Source organism: Malus domestica, chromosome 04 (assembly GCF_042453785.1).
Source record: "Malus domestica chromosome 04, GDT2T_hap1".
In the NCBI taxonomy this organism is placed as follows: domain Eukaryota; kingdom Viridiplantae; phylum Streptophyta; class Magnoliopsida; order Rosales; family Rosaceae; genus Malus; species Malus domestica.
In genome coordinates this window covers 6,671,647-6,681,571 of record NC_091664.1, presented here as the reverse complement: position 1 = coordinate 6,681,571, position 9,925 = coordinate 6,671,647, and the positions used below count along the sequence as shown (strand labels likewise).

At 39.8% G+C, this 9,925-nt stretch overlaps 1 long non-coding RNA gene across 1 annotated transcript; it reads right to left on the bottom strand.

Moving 5' to 3' along the window:
• LOC139195243 (uncharacterized) lies at positions 1-287 on the bottom strand. The gene is made up of 2 exons (XR_011579918.1): positions 217-287; positions 1-118 (listed from the first exon to the last, which is right to left on the bottom strand). It is a non-coding gene; the product is annotated as an uncharacterized lncRNA (long non-coding RNA).
• Positions 288-9,925: the final 9,638 nt, after the last annotated feature.

The following is a 9,925-nucleotide window of genomic DNA, read 5'->3' as shown; positions in this document are numbered from 1 at the left end:
ACCTAAACAGATCCAACGATGATATTGTTGATGGGGATGAAGATCAGCTTGACGAAGAACCCGACGAAACCCATCACGACGAACCCGATCGCTGTCCGGAGCGCGACCTTGGAGAATTCTACACGACAATCAACCATCAAATCTCATCAATTACACATGTATATCAAAGAATATAACTTGTGAGAAAACACAGATCCGACCCGAATGCTGAATTACCTTTGCGATCGGGCTTGTGGCAGCGCTTGACGAGGCGAATGCTGTCCTTGGAGAACTCTCGGAGCAGATCTGTTACGTGAAGACGAGGGAGCGGACGACGAGAGGAACAGATGAGGAGTAGGATGCAGATGAGGGCGACCAGGATGCAGCTGACGGCGAGCAGGACGCAGAGATGAGGATGAGGAGGACGACGTGAGGGAGGAGGTCTTACGAATCCGGACGTTTTTGGGGTGGTTCGCTAAGAACTGCTAGCGAAGGGTTTAATCCGTGCGAGTCAGATCTAATCCCATTAAACGTAATCCTTGCCCCTACCAAACATCAGACTACAATACCAATTAGTGTAGTCTAGTCCAATCCCCCCTAAGAAGGTCAAACAAACACGCCCTATATGTTAGCAATCAGATTCCACAACAACCTGGGATAAATTTTCCTGTTGGGCAAGCAAGCATCCCTCCAGAATCGCAATTGCCTCGGCTGCATGAGCACTTCACGTAGCTATCTCTTTTCTTCGAACCGCTAGGCACCTACCCAAATAATCCCTTATCACCACCCCCAACAACACCACGAAAATTACCTGCCTTCCAACTAGCATTCATATTCATTTTTATCATATATGGGGGTGGAGGGGTCCACGAGCATCGATGCACCTAAGGACGAGAGCTAGGGACATGAGGGATATTGACCAAAGCTTTGGACTTCAAGAACAACTCCACATCAAAAACTATGGCATTAATTGTTCGGATAGGGGACAGAGGCTTTCGATTGAAAATTGTCTTGCACCGATTCTTCTAGATATTCCAGCATGTAAATACCACAATTGTAAGGAGAAACTTCTTGTCATCCAAGTTGCCAGAGCACTCCTTAGAAACCATGAGGAAACATGCATCAAGAGTTGTCACTACCTTCCGATCCACCCTGTAGTTTAGCGGTCCTCTAAACCAAACCCGAATAGTCCATGGGCAAAAAAGAAGAACATGCTCAACTGATTCCTTATGTTCATTGCATAAATAATAGATGAGGGAGAGGGAACATCTTCTTGTTATGTTCTTTCCTAGTGCAAAAATATGATTAGTATAATGGCACAAGTATGGGTGTCGAACCACAGGAACTGATTGGACCTCTATAAATTACTAACTTTGAAATAACCCTAACTAAAGAATGAAAGTAACCACTTGAGAATATTTTTTGTGCTGTAAACTTAAATAACTTAAAATGCAAGAAGAATGCAGCAACAAATAATATAGTGATGTAGAAACAATGGAGATAAAGCCAGGGATTTGAATTCACCATTACAAAACCAATTCCATGTTTATAAAGTTATGCCGCATTCAACTACCAACCTGTTTCTTGAGTTCATTTAACATATATATGATCAGTTATATGATGTGTGGTTTTGATCAAATTCTCCTAATCTGGAACCTAATTGGGATGTTCAACTTCGGTTCCTAATTAAGAGTCTTTAGCATGCAAGAAAACGTTAAAGAACCAAAGAAAATACATGGTAGGATGTTTGCATAGCATTCTCTTCATTCATTCTCATGTCTACCAAGATTAAGCATGATGTTTACTATAATCTTGATTAAATGATCTGTAGTTAACCCTAATGGTGATCAAACATTAAAATCAACAAACAAATTTAACAATAGATTCAGTGAATGAAACAGGAAGCATATTGATGAACTGAATACTTTAATGTAAAAACATGGATCAATTTTGCAAGGCTACATCGAAATCCCTAGCTATGAACTTAGTTACACATCATGTTCACAGAAATTAAAACGAAAATACACAACATGAGTGAAAATAAATTCAGGAGAGAGGAAACCCTTGAAGCAATTCTGATGTTGAACTTCTCTAAGAACAGCCTGTCGGGATGAGTCTTCCATGATGTTGAAGTGTATAGAATGGGTGGAGGTTTGAGTGTGGATGAAAGGAGGGAAAAATAGTGACCGGAGTTGTGAAATTCACTCAGAATTCGTTCAGAATGAAAGGTGTCTGTAAAAGTGGCTAAAAGGCTAGGTTTTATAATGTTAAAGATGTTGTTATAGATTGCCAATACATCCCAGTAATTGGGCATTTAATTCCCACATTTTTTTGCTGTTATTGGTCTTATAAAGAGCCATATTCATCACCATATTTAGTTTCCACTTTTAATTCTTTGTCTGCATCAGCATCTTTATTAAATTCTCCACTTTTAGCACAATTTTGCCTTATTTGTCCTCAACTGAGCTCCAAAATACAATTAGCTACACACTAACACAAAAGAGGGTAAAATGCAACTAGTTTAACTCAAAAATATCACAAAGGGACTAGGAATTGATGGTATAAATGTATGAAATATATGAGTTATCACTTCTCTTGAATAGATTCAATTGCGTCACCAATACACCCCTCAACCCTCTCCACAAGAAATTTCTAATTTTGGGGGGAGCGTTAATGCCCTATATGCACTTCCACACCGAAGGGTCAGTTGCTCTAGAGGAAGAGAGCCTCTGAGATCTACGTTGTTGGGCTTTATCATGCAACCATCAGTACCCAGACTTAATGGAGTATACACCTCGTTTATCAATCGGCCAAATCAACCTATCCATGCACCTGGGATTTCCCACCTAAGTTAAGGAGATGGCCGCACACTCCACCTTCGGGATAATGCCACCAATGGAATCCCACTTCTAGCCATAGGAATCTGGCTGAATAATGGAGGAGACCCGTTGATTTGTATCCATGGAAACTTCGGGAATAGGAGTGGGATGACCAATAGGGATATTCGGGATCCATCTATCAACGCAAAGTCGTGTTTGATCCCCACTCATAATCTTCCAGTGGGCTAATTTCAATAGCAAATCTCTCCCCTCCAATAAACTAGACTAAGCCCACGAGGCTCTACCGCATTTTTTTGCTTCTAAAAACGATATATTGGGAAATTAGCGGTCCGTTAAAACCCTGGCCCAAGGAGAGTTGGGGAGGGCGATGTTGAACTCCCTCAGATTCCAAAAACCCAATCCCCCAGCTTTAGCAGATCCCAACATATCCCAATTGACCCAGTGAATGCGTCGTTCCTTTTCTTTCTGGCCCTTCCAGAACCTGGCAATAGCTGCATCAATATCTCTGCACAAATTTTTCGAAAGTTTGAATACATTCATAGGGTAAGTCGGCACAGCTTGTGCGACCGCCTGAATCAAGGTCTCCTTTCCAAATTGTGATAAAAATTGTTGCTTCCACCAGATGATTTTCGTCATAATTCAATTCTTTACATATGCAAGAGCATTCCTTTTTTATCTTCCCCATATAGTCAGGATGCCAAGATAACTCCTGGGATCCTCCACTTTCGGCATATGAAGGATGTCACAAAGTTCTTCATAGATCGTCGGTGGAGTTTTTGTACTGAAGTAGACAATGGACTTTTGAAGGCTTACTTCTTTCCCCGAAGCATGGCAATAGGCATTTAGGAGCTTAACAATATTGATGTAGTTTGTCTTTGTAGCCTTTAAAAATATCAAAGTATCATCAACAAAAATAAGGTGGGATAAACATGGTCCATTTCCACTAACTTGTATTCCTTCAATAAAGCCCATCTCCGAAGCATTCTGAATGATCAACGATAAGACCTTGCTAACAATCAGAAATAGATAGGGTGACATTGATCGATTTAGGATGAGAAGCTTTCGGTAATAATACAATGTGAGTCGAATTAAAATCTCTTGTTTTGGTTTCATTAAGAATAAGCCCAGCTGCTAGACCCCGAACTTCCAACGAAATGATCTCCTAGAAAGATTGAAAAAAAAAACACCCTTAACCCCATCAAGTCCAAGCGCTTTCAAGCCTCCCATCTGAAAAACAACATTCTGCATCTCCTCATCATCATTTGGCATTGTCAGATTTTTGTTCATTTCCGTCGTAACAACTGGTTTCACATAGTCCAGGAGGGACCCCAAATCAAGCTGACTATTAGTAGTGAATAAGTTCATGAAATGATCATCCACCGTACATCTGATACCTTGTTCATCCTTCATCCACTGACTATTGGCATTCTTAATTTTTGCAATCATATTTTGTCTCCTTCTTTGAATAGTACATTGATGAAAAAAGGAAGTATTGGAGTCACCGGCTTGTAACCACCTGATCCGAGATCTTTGTTGCCAATACAGTTCCTCTTGTGCCTTCAGCATGTGAACGTGTGCTGATGTATCCTTTATTTGCTCCATATTTGCCTCCCAATCCATTTGGAGATCCTTGAGTTTTGTTGTGAGATTCGCAATTTCCAGCCTTCTAGCTTTAAACTTGTCTCTACTCCACTCCACTAGATTTTTTTTACAAGTTTCTGGTTTTCTTCTCCATTTGTATCCTCATCACCCATCAACTAGAGTCTCCCAACTTCTTTCCACCATTTCCCTGTAGCCTTCCTCTTTAACCCAGAAAGCTTCAAAGCGTAATGAGGGTTTCCCACGTGGCCTGGCATGATTAGTTGAAACAATCAGGGGCAATGATTAGACCCCCGGACTGTCTCATGGATGACATTCATGTAAGGCCAGAGCTCCTGCCAATGGCCATTAACCAAGCCTCTGTCTAATCTTTCTTGAACCAGTTGGTTATTCTGAGTGCCCCTCCACGTGAATCTCAGACAGCTAAATCCCAAATCAATTAGAACCAAATTTGACATGAAGTCCTATAGATATCGAGGCCTCGAGTGTGATCCTTCACATCCTCCCAATTTCTCAAAATCCCAGAGGTATTCATTTAAGTCTCCCCCATAAAACCAAGGTTGGTCCGAAGGTTGTAGCACAACCATAACCTATTTCCAAAAGTCCTCATTCTCAGCCCTATAAGGGTTCCCATACATCAACAAAGCTTGAATCCAATCACAAACCCCTATAATTCTTATCTCTGTGTGGATCAAATTTTTTGAAGAGAGTTTCTCATTCACCTCCACAAGATCATTCCACCAAAGGCTTAATCCCCTTGCGGCACCATTAGGCGGAACGTCAAAGCCTTTATTGAAGCCCATTCGCCGTCTGAGTCCTTCTATTATATGGTTTTTCATTTTTGTTTATGATAGAAAACACATAAAAGGGTCTGTGTTTCCTTATGAACCCATGTAGAGCTCGAACCATCATGTCCGACCCAAGACCACAACAGTTATATAGGAGGTATATCATGGTGATTCTGTTGTTGTCCTAGGCCAGCCGCCACCGCCACCGCCACCGCCTTGGGGTGATTTCCCCTTCTTCCTAGTTATAATAGGGTCAGACTCCTCTCCTTCATTTCATTCGGTTGATGTCCATACTTCATCATGTCGAACAAGTACCTCATGAAGGTCTTTTTCATCAAATGGCTTCTGTTGCCCACCCATTCCATTAGTCTGATTTCCTGCACTACTTTTACGCTCTCTCCCGCTACCCTTGGATATCCTTGGCACTCATTCTTTTGTTTTTTTTTTGTTAGTGATTGACATGCATCAGTGATCATGCTTTCACCGATTCTTTTCAATCCCAAGCCCTCGTCAAGTTTCTCGATTTGTTTTTTACCTGCAGTGTCCTGGGTGCTTTGTGCCTCAGTGGTAAAGGTTGAGCTCTGCTGGGGCAATGGATCACTTTAATTCCTTCCAATCATAAGTGTGTTTTGCCGTCCTGCTTGGGTGCCCCTAAATTTGCAGCTATGTCATATTGGCATGCTTTGTGTTTCACCTCCCAACTCTTGGATTACAACCCCGTTAGATTAGGCTACATTATCCATTCTGAATATGTGCATTACATGCTTTTACCTCACCCCACTTCCTTCAATTATTTGTTTAAGCCCATGTGGGGTTATTTCCCCAACGAGCATGTGGTAAGCTCCATTCTAAGATGTAAACCTGCTATTTTCATCTGTGGAAATATGAGGAGCATACCTCGTGCTTTGAACTTGCCCATGCATCTGGTGAAAATTGCTGAACCTACTAGGCACTAGGGTACTTTGCCCAGGCCTTTCCTCGCACGTGTGATTTCCCCTCCTCTGAGCATTGGTTCTTTGCATAGGTCTAGCCATTCTTAGATGTCGACGTTCAATGAGCATTGGTTCTTTGCATAGTCGTGGTTCCTCTTGTTCCTCCATGATCATTTTTGCTTTAGTTTATTCCTTATACACCACACCACCTCCCCTGCTTTACTCAGAGGAGCATTCCATGTCCGAGTGACCGATTCTCCCACATTTATAGCAGAAGTTTTGTAGGCGTTCAAAGTTAAATTCTATTCAGGTGTCTCTATCTTTAACCCTGGGAAGCCAACACCTAGCCACCAACAGGTTTTTAGTATATTTTGACTTGCAAGAATCCTCTTGCTTTAGCCAGATCCTCCATTACAATGAAATCTCCCACCTCCCCAGCAAGTCTTTTGGCATTCTCCTCCATACTTAAGAACAAGGGTACCCTTTTCATTTGTACCCAAAAGGGGACCATCTGTGCTAGAACTTCATCTACAGCCAAATAGCTAGGCCATCTCTTAACCGAGAAGTTTTGTTTCACAACAACCCATGGAACCTGGTTCAGAATTCGAGAGGTTGTCTCTTCATCCTTAACAATGATGATGAATGTGTAATGCTTCGCCCAGTTAATCGTGACATCTCCCAAATCTTTCCATACACTTCAGAGTAGACATGTAAACGGGTGAGGTTTACTGGGTTTGAGTCGGATTCAACCCAACAAGTCATACGAACCCAACCCATTAAGTTAGCGGGTCATTCGTTTCAACCCGTTTGACCCGTTAACCCTTTTTTTTTTCTTTTTTTTAACATTTCATCCAAATCAATTATAGCCCGTTCGTGAGTATCCTCAAAGATTTCCTTGAGCTTGAGGCACTCTTTGGTCTATGCATTCAACATGACCGCGGCGAAGACGATGGGGAGCAAACCCGGCATTTTGTTTTGCTTCGGTAGGATTGAGGGCTTCGAGAGCCTCGAGGTGGAGAGTAATGATCATCTTAACTCTTAAGCCTGTGAATTGCTGAGCCAGAGGCTCCATGGCTGTCTCTCTCTGTTCTTTTGTGTTGTTTTGCTTGTAGTGTGGCTTTTGAGGAAGTTGAAAGCATAATTTGCACAACAAAAGTAAAAAATGAAAGAAGAGGTGGAAGGGAATCGGAGCTTACCAGAGAGAGAGTGGTGGAGTTCAGTAAAAAATTTTAGGGAAGAAGATGAGGGAGATAACCAGAGCTAGAAGGGAATGAGCACACCGATCTCTCAGAGAGCAATGGCATGCGCAAGAGAGAGTGGAGAGGGACTAAGGGTTTTCTATTAGGACTATTAAAATTACATATAACGGGTGAAACGGATTTCACGGGATCACCTAAAATGATCCGTTATTTAACTAGTTGATCCATTAACCACCCAACTTGTTTATCACTCATCCAAAAACTAATTTTAAAGGATCAGGTCAGGTCGGGTTGAAAATGCCAGGTTTACAGAGGATGTCCCATTTGTTGAGCTGTTGGTCCGCCAGTACCGCACCGACCATCTTCACTCCTTGTTCCATGGTCGATAACTCAAGAGATCCTTCCAACCGTACCGCTAATTCATCCCCCGCCGTTTGTGCCATCACTGTAGATTCTCTTCTGATTTTTGCTTCCCACCAACCAAGATCTTCCAAAAGAATTAACTTTTTGTACCCCCAACAACGCATCTGCAAAGTCTGGATATTTAACAGATGGTTAAAATTCTTGAATCCTAGACACAAGCATAGCCAGAGAACAGATCTGAAGGCCAGGAACACGAGTAATTTTGGAATATTGGCCCTCTTGTCTTGGGTTCCTTTGTTGTAACCAGATCAGGAATTAAATGCTTCTCTTCCGGTAGTTAGCTGTCTTGTCGAAGGGGTTGGGTTGGGTTCCCTGGTAGTTTTGGCTGTCTTTCCCCCAATAAATTCGCCACTAAAGCACTCCTACCCAGAGAATAACTCAGTTCAGAGTGGTTGAGGTATGTCCCTAGGTAATCAATTTTCAGATTGGAATATGGAAACTGGAAGGGCTAAGCTCTTAGACCTGACTCAGATTGGAAATTGATTAGGAAAGTATAAAGACGGGGTAGCTCTCTGGTAGAGAGAAAGCTCGCACAGCGGAGAGAATTGAAATCTTATATTTGCCCTTCTCATAAATGAACTATGTCGATCTCTTGGGAAAAAAAAAAATACCGACAACAATCAAGCAAATTCATTTGAAAAGAAAAAAAAATTTGACCTACCAAATGGAGATATTTTAAGATTGAAAGCGATTTTCTTGTTTGTATATATCATATAAATTCATCTGCAAAATAACGAGAGGAGCTTGGCTCCTTAAGGTTGAGGAGTAGTTCCTTCTCTCCAATTTATTTATGGGAAACCATATAATCTCACTACACACTCAACTTAAATTTAAAATGTGAATGGTCAATTTTACCCTATTGTATAATTACCATCAAATACAAAATGAAATCAGAAATCAAACTAAAATTTATCAATAAACTCACTAATTAATATACCCACTTCCGGTTCCATTGACAACTGAGGGCCTAAGTTAATTATTATTACTAGTGTATGTGTATGTATAAAATGATTTTGAGTCCTATAATTCATGCAGATTTGAATTACTTGGCTAAAACCCAAGTGATGCCTAAGAATATGGATTTACAGATTACAATTCCACCACCCAATACACCTATCTTAAAACCGAGGTAAAAACTTGAGATTAAGGCATTTGAAAAAATGAAAATTAATGAAAATGGCTTGAAAACTTTGAGTTTTAATGATAAGGACAAAATAAAGGGTAAAGTGAATAGTATCAGGATTGACTTTTTAATGTAAAAATGTGGTTTTTCGTTAAAGTGAACAATACCAGGTGCTTTTCGTTAATGTTCCCTTTGAAAAACGCTACTGCATTTGTTTATGAAGCGGCGATGGGATAAAAACAATGGGAATGCAATTCAGATAAAGCACACAAGGATTAAAACCAACTCGATTTCTATTGTAAGAGAAATAAGCATATTGGTTTAACATTTCAATCTCAAATAAGCACAAAAACACCGTAACATATGAGTTAATTACTTCATCTAATCTTGCCTGCTCACATAACTTCCCGGTTCCAAATTACTTGTTTGACCAATTCATCAAACATGACTCCATATATGTATGGACATTACACTCTCAATCAACGAGTTGTGGAAAACAAGTTGTAGAACACTGATTTTGGATTTTTATTTTTAAAATGGGTGTAAAGATAAATTTGCATATTATATTAGGTTTGTGAGAGTAGTTTAGGTAGTAAAATTGGGTTTAAAGAGATATTGATAATTTAATTAAAAACTATATGGGTGTAAAAAATAAGTTGAGTGTAGAAAGATGTTATATGAGTTTAAATAAAATTTCTCTTTATTTATTTAGTGATTGATTTGATTCACAAATTTTTGTGTTTATAATCGTAATCAGTTATCGTATAGTCAATCAACAATAACAAAAAGGTAGACAATTTATAATAGTGTTACCGAATTCGTTCATTTGTTTTTGTATAGTTTGTTAGTTAGTTTGTTTGTTTTTTTTTAAATGAAAGTTTGATAGTTAAATGATCTTATATTTTATATTTTTTTGTAGAAATAATTTTAATAGAATAATTTATAACATTAACGCTCCAACTATAAAGCTAAAATTTCATAAAACGGTCACAAAATAAAATAAAAAAGAATTCATTATCATCCACTGAGCGAAGTTAATTTC